Raw genomic sequence first — 12,403 nt, forward strand, 5'->3', positions numbered from 1 at the left:
AGTTTAGACCAAGGTCAATACATGCAGGAGAGGCAGAATTATCTCTAGATCAGCTTGAAGTATTGTTTGGCTAATGGCCACTACTGATGACTGAGGGGAAAAGGCTAATGAGAGTGTGCTTGTGTGTGAACATCATTCACTATGGCACATTTACTAAGCCAACATGGAAAGCTGGGTTGTGGGTGGCACCAGTGGATCAGTGGTTAACACTGTGGCCTCCACTGGGTTCAAACGCCACTGTGGCCTTTTGTAACACATTAAAACAAGTAAACCACCAGCAACACAGAACAGCCTCTTTATTATGTATTGAAAAATAAAAAAATAAAATAAAATAAAAGGTTAAAAACACAGTGTGTAATTGTACATGAAGTTTGGCACACCAGAACGATGAAACATTGATTTGACCTTTGACTCGATGTTTTAACATGCACGTTTTGTCTGCAGTTACAGATGTGTTGACCCTTTCAGCACAGTAGCCAATATAGACGCTGTTAATGGAACATGTGCAGTACGTGGCCTTCACGGAAAACATTAGCACTCTGACTACATTTATGCAAAGAAATGTTGAAACTGGACTTTGTCATGCATTTCAATGTCTGTAACGTGATAAACAAGAAGGAACAAAACATGTATCAGGCCACCCACACACTGAGTAAACGCAACACATATCAAAGTATCAATGTCATCTGCATGCAATGTTTGCCTGTAGAAGTTTTGTATTTTGACTCTGACTTTAGTCTACATTCTTAGATAATTAACCTGTTCATTACCCTGACAATAATACTGTACCAGTCATCTTTCAATGTCTCCATTAACTGTAGAGAGGATTCAGGGGGAAAACAGCCTTATTACAGGCATAACTTTTCAGTTCTGCTGCCGTTGACGATCCTCACCGGCATTTAAAGGGTTAAAATCATGGTGCCGTTGACGGTGAGCACTGTCAATCTTACTGTATTTACAGTAAAAGTATTATTACTTACTGTACGTCGCTCCGGTCCCGCCCGCATCGGTAATGTCCGCGATTTGTTTACAACGCACGTTGGGCGCAAAGTGAAGCTCCTCCATAGTAAATCCATTGAGAGGCCCATAGAAATACTTCATTTACTCAAAAAAATACTTTTTAATCCCAAAGCTGGCATGTTTTCAGCCCAAACAAGGCTCGGCTGGCGGCCGCCATGACACACTGTCACATGACACATGTCATGTGACTAGATGACGTAATCGTTGATGTCATTCACCATTCTATCTGTGCAAAGACAACCCCATCCAGCCCTTCACAATAATAGCGTCTGCTAATGGAGGGAGCGGCGCGGCAGCAAAGAAATTTTAACCCGTGGCAGCATTCATGTTAATCATGTAATGCATTGGTTTTCAACCAGTGGTCTGGGGAGTCCACCAGTGGTTCTTGAGGGGGTTCTAGGTAGTCCCCAGCTAAATGATGGAGAGTTGGTAACTAAATGGACCCTTATAAATCTTCTTGACAGTCCATTTGTCCAAGGATAAACAAACAACCTTTCATGAATGATGTTGGTATAAGTAAGTGATTTGAAGGAGGATATACGTATATATTGCTGAAATTAATAGTTTCAGAAACGCTGCGCAATCGTCGCATCTCCTGGTATTATACGGTTGGCATTTCCAAAACCCTGGCTTCATTACAGCCTTGCCCTCCTGTCTTTGCATTTCCTTGCTTGATGCTGAGACATCAACATGGCAGCTCCCCCTGCCCTCCTCCAGACACATCCCAGCCCAGGGCCTCTGCTTTGGGATGTGCTGCTGCTGCTGCTGCTGCTGCTGCTGCACGGTGGCATTACATTATGTTTGCTCAGCTCAAATACATGGACATTTCCTCATTCTTTCTCTCTCACACTTCTAACTGTTTCTTCATTTGAATTTCATGCTGTTACTGTAAGCAGACCCACCCTCTTTCACACTGCATTCCTATAAACTCCACCAATACTTCAAACAGCCAATCTAATATTTAAAAATGTTTTCCAAAATAGTAAAAAATGGCAAAAGAGTTTAGGGATAATGGGTAAGGCATGGACGAAAATGTTGCCCTTTATTGAGGGTGTCATTGAATGTGATGTCTTGCTTTTACCCAGCTTTATCCACATGATATTTTGCCCTGTCCTGAAATCTGTATCGTTGTGCTGACTTTGGGTACTGGATTCCCCTTGTAGGATTCAATACAAGCTTTATCCTCTCTTCCGTGTCATGAGAATCTTGTTTATTGGTTGTACATGACTGCCGCTCTGTGATCTGACGTGTTTCGGCGAGTGTTGGAGGATCACAATGGAATCATGTCCTGGACTTTATTATGTTCCATCCTCCGAGGGGTTCTAACATCATTGCTTCTCTAAAGTCCATTTGCGAGCTTTGTTCCATTGTCATGCAGCCAGACACATCAGCCTGATGATATCTCCCATGGGCTTCCCTCGAGGAATCTTCTAAGACAGACAGCTATATAATGGAGAACGGTGCACGTAATTATCCTGACGGACATCGTCACCTCTCTTCTGCCTTCTGATTACATCTTGACCTGTGGTAACACTCTGGACTGGATCATCCCTAGATCCTTCTCCAGGCCAGTACCTCTGCCCTGTTTCCATTTCCTTCTTCAACAAGCTCTTAATCTAAAAGGTTGTCTTTCTGCCTTTCTGCTTAATTTTATTCATGAGAGGAGACAGGAAAGAGAGAGGTGGATTGACATGCAAAGTCTTTTAGTATATGATCTCCCATAATGCAGCACTGTGAAATCAACATCCTCTTCCTGCATTGACTCCTCTCTATCTATCGCTGTCACTCACTCAATTCAATTTAATTGGCCTCTTCATCTCCTTTCACACAGACGCTGCACTTCACATTAATAGTTCAGAACTGTGTGCCACCATCTTGAAACAAACATACAACACAAGCTTGTCAGCTTGAACATCAGTGGCTTCCGGCAACGGACACCATCGTTGTGTGATGTATGGAGTATAACTTTGTCAATTGTTTAATTGTCATTCTAAAACGGCTAGTTCCATTCCTTGATTTTGATTGGCTGGTTGCCATGGTATACCTGAGACTGTAACCCACACCTTGAATCAGTTTATATCAAAGCCAAGTGCGTTATTTCTTTCCACTGTGCCGTGAGGCTGAACTAGAGAAGCGAGCGTTTGATTTCCTCTCAAATCCTGCCGTGCGGGTGCTTCTAAGCACCGCCCACATGCATAGGACAGTGACTGAATGGCTCCGGGCGGGGCTTGTAAAGGCAACAAGCGCCCTCTATTCTCCAGGCACCACTCGGCTGTTTAGCTTAGGTTGCTATGCTAGCGTTTTTGATGTTTTGTTCACCCACATAGCAGCTAAATCTGGATGAAAATAAACATGCAGTGTATGGATCGAATATGGTTCTTAACATGAGACTGATCTAAGACAAGTGTTGTTTCCCTATTTTTTGGGCAAAAAGAATGACGTGACTTTGTAAACACACACTGCCTTCCGTAAGTTCCATTCCTGGATGTGACTGGTAAACGCAAGGAAATGTCTCTTCCTGGTGGCGGAGAAGTGTACTTTTTTCTTTAAATAATGCAATGCTATGATTTTCATGTTGCAATTATTGTGACCGTTTTAGAAAAGCAATAAGCCACGCGAGGCTTGTGGTTACCGGGGGAGTATACGCCGGTAACGGCTGCGCCTCGTGTTTCCCAACGCCTCTCAGCCGGTGTATACTCCCCCGGTAACCACTCGCCTCTTGTGGCTTATTGCTTTAATACATCACTTCCGAATGGATCATTATTTCTGCTCAGCTTGATCCATTTTGGGTTATTTGTCGTTAGTAGGACATGTGGACAATATTCCACCCATCCTACTGACAACAGACAGTGGAATGCACTCCCCATCGCCGTCAAAACTGCACGCTCAAGGTAAGTGTGCAACTCACCCTCTAGCACTCACCTCTTCAGACTCCCCCTCACCCCCTACACTCACCTCTTCAGACTCCCCCTCACCCCCTACACTCACCTCTTCAGACTCCCCCTCACCCCCTACACTCACCTCTTCAGACTCCCCCTCACCCCCTAACACTCACCTCTTCAGACTCCCCCTCACCCCCTACACTCACCTCTTCAGACTCCCCCTCACCCCCTACACTCACCTCTTCAGCCTCCCCCTCACCCCTACACTCACCTCTTCAGACTCCCCCTCACCCCCTACACTCACCTCTTCAGACTCCCCCTCACCCCCTACACTCACCTCTTCAGACTCCCCCTCACCCCCTACACTCACCTCTTCAGACTCCCCCTCACCCCCTACACTCACCTCTTCAGACTCCCCCTCACCCCCTACACTCACCTCTTCAGACTCCCCCTCACCCCCTACACTCACCTCTTCAGACTCCCCCTCTCCCCCTACACTCACCTCTTCAGACTCCCCCTCACCCCCTACACTCACCTCTTCAGACTCCCCCTCACCCCCTACACTCACCTCTTCAGACTCCCCCTCACCCCCTACACTCACCTCTTCAGACTCCCCCTCACCCCCTACACTCACCTCTTCAGACTCCCCCTCACCCCCTACACTCACCTCTTCAGACTCCCCCTCACCCCCTACACTCACCTCTTCAGACTCAGCAGTAACCTCTTCCAATTATAGTAAGCCTATACATGCTTTAATACATTGCCGTCACAAACGCATTTATTTTGTCGAGAGACAACGATCAACGGAACCGTTGCAGCATCGTTGATCTAATCAAACGGAGAACTACAGTACAGGAGCCGTACGCCTCTGAAATGAAAAGTCTTAAAAATGTCTCTGACTGAAGCATTTTGGCTTTTCTCCTGTATGAGTCATCATGTGTTGCTTTACATGGTATCAAACAAGACACACTTGCATATCTCCTTGTATGGGCCCTTCTGTCTGTGACATGGAGTTCAGTGCTCGTTCCATGCTCGTACACACTAAGCCAGACGTAGGAGCTGCTCAAAAAGGTTGAGAAAACACTTGGAGACTCAGAGCTCAGCTGTGCACCTGTGCTGCTGCATCAGCATTCCTCCATTCATTCATCATTCATTCCACAGTCTAATCCTCATCTCCTGATCCCCAGAAACTCTTCTCTGTGTTCTGCTTTGTTCTCATGCTCCACACAGGAGGACCGCCTCCTACCTTCATCTCTCTCTGCACGAGAATTTGTCACAGAATTTGCGAAGAAAATGTACAAAACCTCCCCCAGGCTTCTCATTCCCCAGACTCCACTGGTTCATTACAAATGCACGCACGAACGCGCGTGCAAAAAAAAAAAAAAAAACACACACACACACACACACACACACACACACACACACACACACACACACACACACACACACACACACACAATGGCAAAAAGGCAACACAATACAGGAATACATTAAAACACATACTGTACAAACATCTGTTCCAATGTCTCCAGATATATCAGTTAAAGCCCTTAAGAGAAAACAAAATGTTTGAGTCAACGATTCCTCAACACAGCATGAAAGGTGGGAGCTATTAATGTAGGCACAAGCATGCGACTTGTCCTTTCAGTCATAAGATTATTCCAAAACACATATTACAAAATGATTGTATCAGGAATGGGGGAGGGGAAAGTGGGAAAAAATATCAAATTCTGTCTTTACTGTAGTTGTAGTTTAGTGCCTCTTGGGGGCGCCCCTGCCACTACAACTGGGTGTCCTGCCCATTTTGTGTTGCAGTGGAGTTGTGAGTTGTCCTATGGTCTTCTTATCTCTCTTCAGTTTATTGCCTACTTTATACTTGTCGCTTGGCAACAAGATCTGTTCCTGTACGGTTGTATTCTAACCTTTATTATCTACTTGTTTTATGCCTTGTTCTTATTATATCGGCGCAGTCTGCCAGCCAGAAACGTGTATCTACTTTTCATTTTCTTTTTGAGAATTAATGTAATAGATTAATTTGTCATAGCATAACAAAAGTATCGTAACTAGCCTATCCTGATCACCTCGTAATGCAATGCGTTGTTATGCGTTCTCATTTCTCCTTCTCATTGGTTCCTAGGACTTGGGGAGCAGGAGAGAAAGTTTTTTGCAGGTCTTTCAGTCCGAGTGTATCGAAAAAACTGGGTTAAGGCAGCGGAAGCTTGTGATTGGCTGCGCGGAGGTGACGAAAGTCTGGTGGAAGGAGATACACCTAAACCTAACCTTAACCCTAATCATAACCTCAGTAAAACTAACGCTGGTGAATGCTAACCTGTTGAAATGCTAACATGCCGACGCTGGTGAATGCTAACCTGGTGAAATGCTAACCTGCTGATGCTGGTGAAGGCTGACGTGGTGAATGTTAAACTGGTCGGACCAACGGTGCTTAACTCAGTTGCTTTTTTGGAGCGGTGTGTGTAACACAGCAGCTCCGCTATAGGCAGTAATGTGTGTCTGTCCTCACTAGTACGAGTCTGTCCAGTCAAGTTTGAAGAGGATCTGCACATGCGCGATTTTACCACCCACACACACATACACACACACACACAAACAAACACACACACACACACACACACACACACACACACACACACACACACACACACACACACACACACACACACGTGCGCACAGCAGTTACACAACATTTCGGTACCTATCGAATTGAGTTCCCCTCCGCCCGGATGCATGGAGGCTGATGGGATACTGCAACATACTGCGTTATATAGATCTAAGACACAGAATTCAGATATCTAGAACACATAGAATCTAAAACATAGACCTGGAACTGCTTAAATTCACCGCTCCACTTCGAACGAGGTTTGATTTTTGATAAACTCGGACTGAAAGACCTGCAAAAAATCCTCTCCCTGGGGAGCAGGGCCCGGGTGCTCAGTCTGCTCACGCCACTATGGCCCAATTCCAATCTTGTCCCCCCTGCACCCTCCCTCCCTCACCCTCCCTCCCTCCCTCACCCTCCCTCCCTGCACCCTCCCTCCCTCACCGACTGAAGTGAAGTCAGCTGGTAGGTGCTTGAGGGTGCAGGCTGCAAGCAAGGGCTCCAAAATGGTAGAAAAGGAATGGAACAGCAGCACTTAAGATGAGTATTTCAATCATGACACTTTACATCACATTTGAAACTCTTAACTGTCCTTATTTACAGGCTGTGATTGTTGATTATTTATTATACTATTTATATGAATCTGTTCTGTTTAGATTAGGGGTTATAAAGTTATTCATTTTAAATTGTATTTCCATATTCAGTATTTATTTTTGATCATTTCTTATCATGTGTCCCCTTATTGTGACCGTTACTATGAAAGCCTCCAACTCTGAGCGATTGGCTGTGGTGTTAACCCAACACTGCTGCACCTCTGTCAGCTGCGCTGACTTCACTGCACTGACTTCACCTGAATGTACACTTACCGGTAAGTCAGTGGATCAGTAAAGCTGGTTGTACACTGCTGCGTTTTTTCGTTGCGTTTTGAAAATCCAAAATCCGCAAAAAACTTTTTCTGGCCAAGGAGAGAGAGAGAGAGAGAGAGGAGAGAGTGAGAGAGCAAGGGACCCAGTGGTGACAGCTGTGAACATTGGAAAGAAAACAACCCTGGTCCGAAAATAAATACAAAACGGGCGACAGTGTGCAAACGTGATTGACATAACGTGAGGAGTGTGCAACGCAGCAGTGTGCAAAGAAGACCTTAAGGGAGCGGATTAGAATTCACTGTTTGTCAAATCCCGCCCCATTCTGCTCTGTTACTAAGTAGTACAAAATACCCAGGGCAGATTGTTTTTATAGTGGCAGTGAATGGGGGGAGGGGGTATTTTCATTGCCTCATTATTGCTATTTAAAGTACCAAAGGAAAAACATCTAGGTGATATTAACAAAAAGGGAAGACAAAGGTACAGTAGTTACATTGCAAAACAGGGGGTTTCCCCCAAAAATATATGCTTTGATTAGTTTAATCCCAGTGGGACAGAAATACCAGGCCAGACTGTTTTTATATTGGAAATGAATGGGGAAAAAAGATTTGTCATAGCCTCATTACAGCTATATAAAGTACCAAAAAAACAGTAGTTACATAGCAAAACAGTAGTTTTCCCCAGAAAATATATGTTTTAATTAGTTTAATCCTCTGGATCAGGCAGAGGAGAGAAATAGAAAGAGAAAGCGCAGTGCATCTTGGGTAGGAAGATGACAGCCAGCCTATAGTTCTGCTACATAATAGGCTGGCTTTCGTAATTCTGCCCATTTAAAATATATGTACCCAATCGAAACTCTTAGTTACATTGATAAGGTCCATGTGAACTAGTCTGTTGAAGCTTATTCATTATAATGATCGAAATCGCTATGGTCGCGCGTCGCCGTACTGCACGCTGGCCGTGCTCCGCAGTGCGCACCGTGGTGAAAGACTGAAGCAACATTCTCCCACTGCACAACTCCACCCCCGATAGCAAAAAGTGAATGATTTTTTCTGGTTGGCCAGTCAGGGAGTCTCAGGGACCAATCAGAAGGCTGACAAACGGTGAATTGGGCCATTATAGCCTGTCTCCCCAGTCCTCAGTTCATTTGAGTGTTGCAGCTCACCCACTATTATCCACCTCATTCAACATTTATGTTAACACACATTCCCACACATCCAGTCATGCCTACACGCATTACACTGCTGACTGACTGTCTACTGATTCCCACACCTCATATTTTATTCCTGATCTGTTTAATTACTGTTGATTATTTAAAAATGCCAATGTCTTTGTAAGCTGCGTCTCCCCCTGTGTTTTTTTTTTAGCTTGTAGATCTTCTATTTTCACTAGTTTGGGTCCCGGCCAGGGGTCCTGCACATTTCTCTTTTGGGTCTCGAGCTGAAAGGTTTGGGAACCACTGGTCTAGTGGAGTCTGACCACCATTTCACTGCACATATTATTGCATTATGTGTATGGAGTAAAACCTCTTGAATCTTATCTTTACAGTGGCTAAATGTGGTTTGACACCAGTGGTGTAGAGTACTTCACTTTTACGTTACTAGAGATTTGTAATACATTTGTAATGGGACATTATGCATAATGAGTTTCTACTTTTGGTACTTTGAGTACATTTTGATGCTAATACTTTAGTACTTTACTCAAGTAAATTTTGAATACCGGATTTTTTTTTTTACTTGTAGCAGAGTATTTCTACATTTCAGTATTGGTACTTTTACTTTTACTAAAATGTGAGTACTTTATACACCACTGATGGACACTAATGTTTGCTGCTCTTGTATTCAGTGTCCATACTGTAGTATTTGCTATTCCTGTCATTGTACACATGCCTCCGTGCAGGGCCGGCTCTTGCAGAAGAAACCAGCTCTGCAAAATGAATAGAATTTATTTTAAACACATTGTATGCGCTGTCATGCAAGGCTATGCATTCACGCTAGCAATTTATTGTTGGCTGTTTAAATTGGATAGGATGGGTTTAGAGAGACAGTAAACCAAGGACAGAGAAGTGGATTCATATTCTGGTCTATATGTGGTCAGTGGTCGAGACCATTTTGCTCATTATGTCGCTGTTGCTTTTGTTTAAAACACGGTTTCAGCATTAGCTCTTCACGCTCATTCACGCATGTGTGTTGATGTGGGTCTGGGGATTTTAGTATAATTTGATTTGTTGATTATACTCAGATCCCCAGGCCGATGTGGGTGAAATCTGAATGTATTTACCGGATGATGGAAAATAAGCAAATATAATTTGCAAGATTGATTTAGATTAGATTAGATTTACTCTGCCGCGAAAATGTGGTATACCCTGACACCATCCATTAAATGATGTGGATCACTGGTGTCTTTCAAAACTAGCCTGAAAAACCATCTATCAGGAGACAGCAAGGGGAGGTCAATGTAAAGTCCCACGGAAAGGAGATGGCGTTCACTGCTAGCCTGACTGCAAGCGTCAGACTCTATCACACACCACCACTACCAACAGGGGGTGGTGTTGTGCAGTCTGGTTTATTAACTAGGCTAGTTCACTGCTGCCGTTTTTGCAGCCGGGCATTAGCCAGACTCAGGCATTGACACTAAGGCTTGCCCACCTCCCCCCGGCAGGTAAATAAAACATCAGGGCAGGTGAAGTTTGCTTTCAGGTTGCCCAACAGGGCAAGTGCTCATTTGAGAGGGGACACAAATGTCTCTAAACACAACTCGAGATATCTGTCTAAACACCTGAACGTGGCCAGTGCGCTGTCTTCTGGTCTGTGGAATGTAAAATAAGAGCACTATTTACCTAATGTGCTGTTTTTACTGTTGCTACATTTAAAAATATAAAATAACAAGTGTGAAACCATAGACATATTCAATCATAGTATTTGGATTTGGAGGTATTGAGGTATGACATTTTATCGCACAGCCACAGAAAGTAAAGAAATAAGTGTTAAATTGAGCGGTAATTAAAATTGTACCTATCATTTTATAATGGACGATTTACTTTTCGGGCAAGTGGGCATTACCTTCGGGCAAGTAGAACATGACCTGTACTTGCCCGATGGGCAAGTGCCTCTGAGACCTTAGTGTCAACCATGGATTAACTCACAGGTTCCTCCACGGTATCAGTCTTGACTTCGGCCCATAGGGATCACTGTTCTACGCAGGGGTGTCACAAGGGGGGGGGGTTGGGACTGAGTTACTAGGGACAATGGTGGAGGGGCCTTAATTATTTTATACTTTAGTTATTGAAAAATAGCAGATCTACAAGCTCGCAGCACGGCACTCTGAAAATGTATGCAAATTAATATAGGCCTTTTTCTTATTTCCACATAACAACTCAAAGGTATATTAATGACATAGTTCAATGTTGAAAATGGGTGGTTCTCCCCTTTACGTACAGTACACACCTGAGTGAATGTAAAGTGCATTGATTAAGGCACGTTGTATGCATTAAATGCACAATTTATAATTTACCGCTTGACCTCTACGCCAAATCTGTTCACCAAAGATAGACGATCTAAAAGCTCACAACATGTCGTAATGCAGTGGAGATCATCTATCTATCTATCGTTTCCCCAAAAGGTTCGCCTATTACGACGTGTCCAGGGTTGATGTGGTTAATTGTCCAATAAAGTGGAACTGTCATTACAATGCATTTCAGTGCTTATGCAGCAACTCTTGCAAGGCACTGATGGGAAACTACAGTATATGGCTGATTGAAAATGTAATAAAACATGTATCACGTACGGAAGCCTACTGTACCTCCAGTTGTTAATAATTGCTTAACAACTGACTGACAGCACCTCTTCTGAGGAATCTGATCAAATCACATCACAGGCATTTAGTCATTTTGTTTTGTTTTGATAAACAGGTGAAAACAACAAGAATATTACATTTTTAGCAGTACTTCAGCTAAGGCTCTGTGCCGTCACATTTCGGTAAAACTCGAGCACTACATTTTCTGCCCGTGGGGAATTTTCCTCTCTTCCATAATACAAATTAAGCAAATAAATAAATAAAATAAAGTTGAGAAATTGAAAATGTATTCACAGAAGGGCTGCTGGTGTGATTGCCAACCCTCTGTAAACAGAGATAGGCTAATAGACTATGAAGATTTTAATGAGCATCAACTTATCTTCTATAGGCTACTTCATATTTATGCTGAGAGGAAAAGAAAGGAGTTCTGAAAGGCACTTTGGGAGAATGATTAATGAGTCTTTTGTTAAAAACAGGGTTCCCACACGTATTTACCAATTCATTTCCAAAACTTTTCCCAAACTTTTCCAGAATATTTAACCCGATTTCCAGGACTATATAACAATAATTCAGCTCAATAACGAGTCGCTTACTGCTATGTGCAATGCCATATGACAGGTAGTGTATGCCAGTGGTTCTCAACCTTTTCAGGCTGTGACCCCCCGAAATAATCATATTTGAAGAGAGTTGAGGAATTTTGTATAACACGGTTTTATTGTGAAAATAGCCGATCTACATGCTCACAATGCCTCGCGTTGCGAGGCGTTGTGAGCATGTAGATCTGCTATTTTCACAATTTCTGCCTCTAATATTTGACAATTTGGCCAATGTTTAATTTGTCATTTCTGAGGTATTAACAAAATCAATAACCAAAGACCTTGATCAATTCCAAAACTTTCCATTTTTGTTGGCAATATATTCATCAATCAATAATCATACTCATCAGACGCTGCTCTGAGAGTGTCTACGGAAATCTTGGACACATCCTCTCAGAGGATCTCAGGGATGACAGTGACATCCGACGCAAAATACAGTATGCTCAGGCCAATATGCTTTTGGAAATGTGTAAATTCCATCAATTCTGTAAGTTCATGGACCCACTGGGAGGAGACCCCGGGCAGACCAAGGACCAGATGGGGGCATTACATCCTCACACTGGCCTTGGAACGCCTCGGGATCTCCCAGGAGGAAGTGGCTAATGTTGCTCAGGAGAGGGAACTGTTGCC

The sequence above is a fragment of the Nannobrachium achirus genome (genome assembly GCF_963921795.1).
Source record: "Nannobrachium achirus genome assembly, chromosome: 7".
Lineage (NCBI taxonomy): Eukaryota > Metazoa > Chordata > Actinopteri > Myctophiformes > Myctophidae > Nannobrachium > Nannobrachium achirus.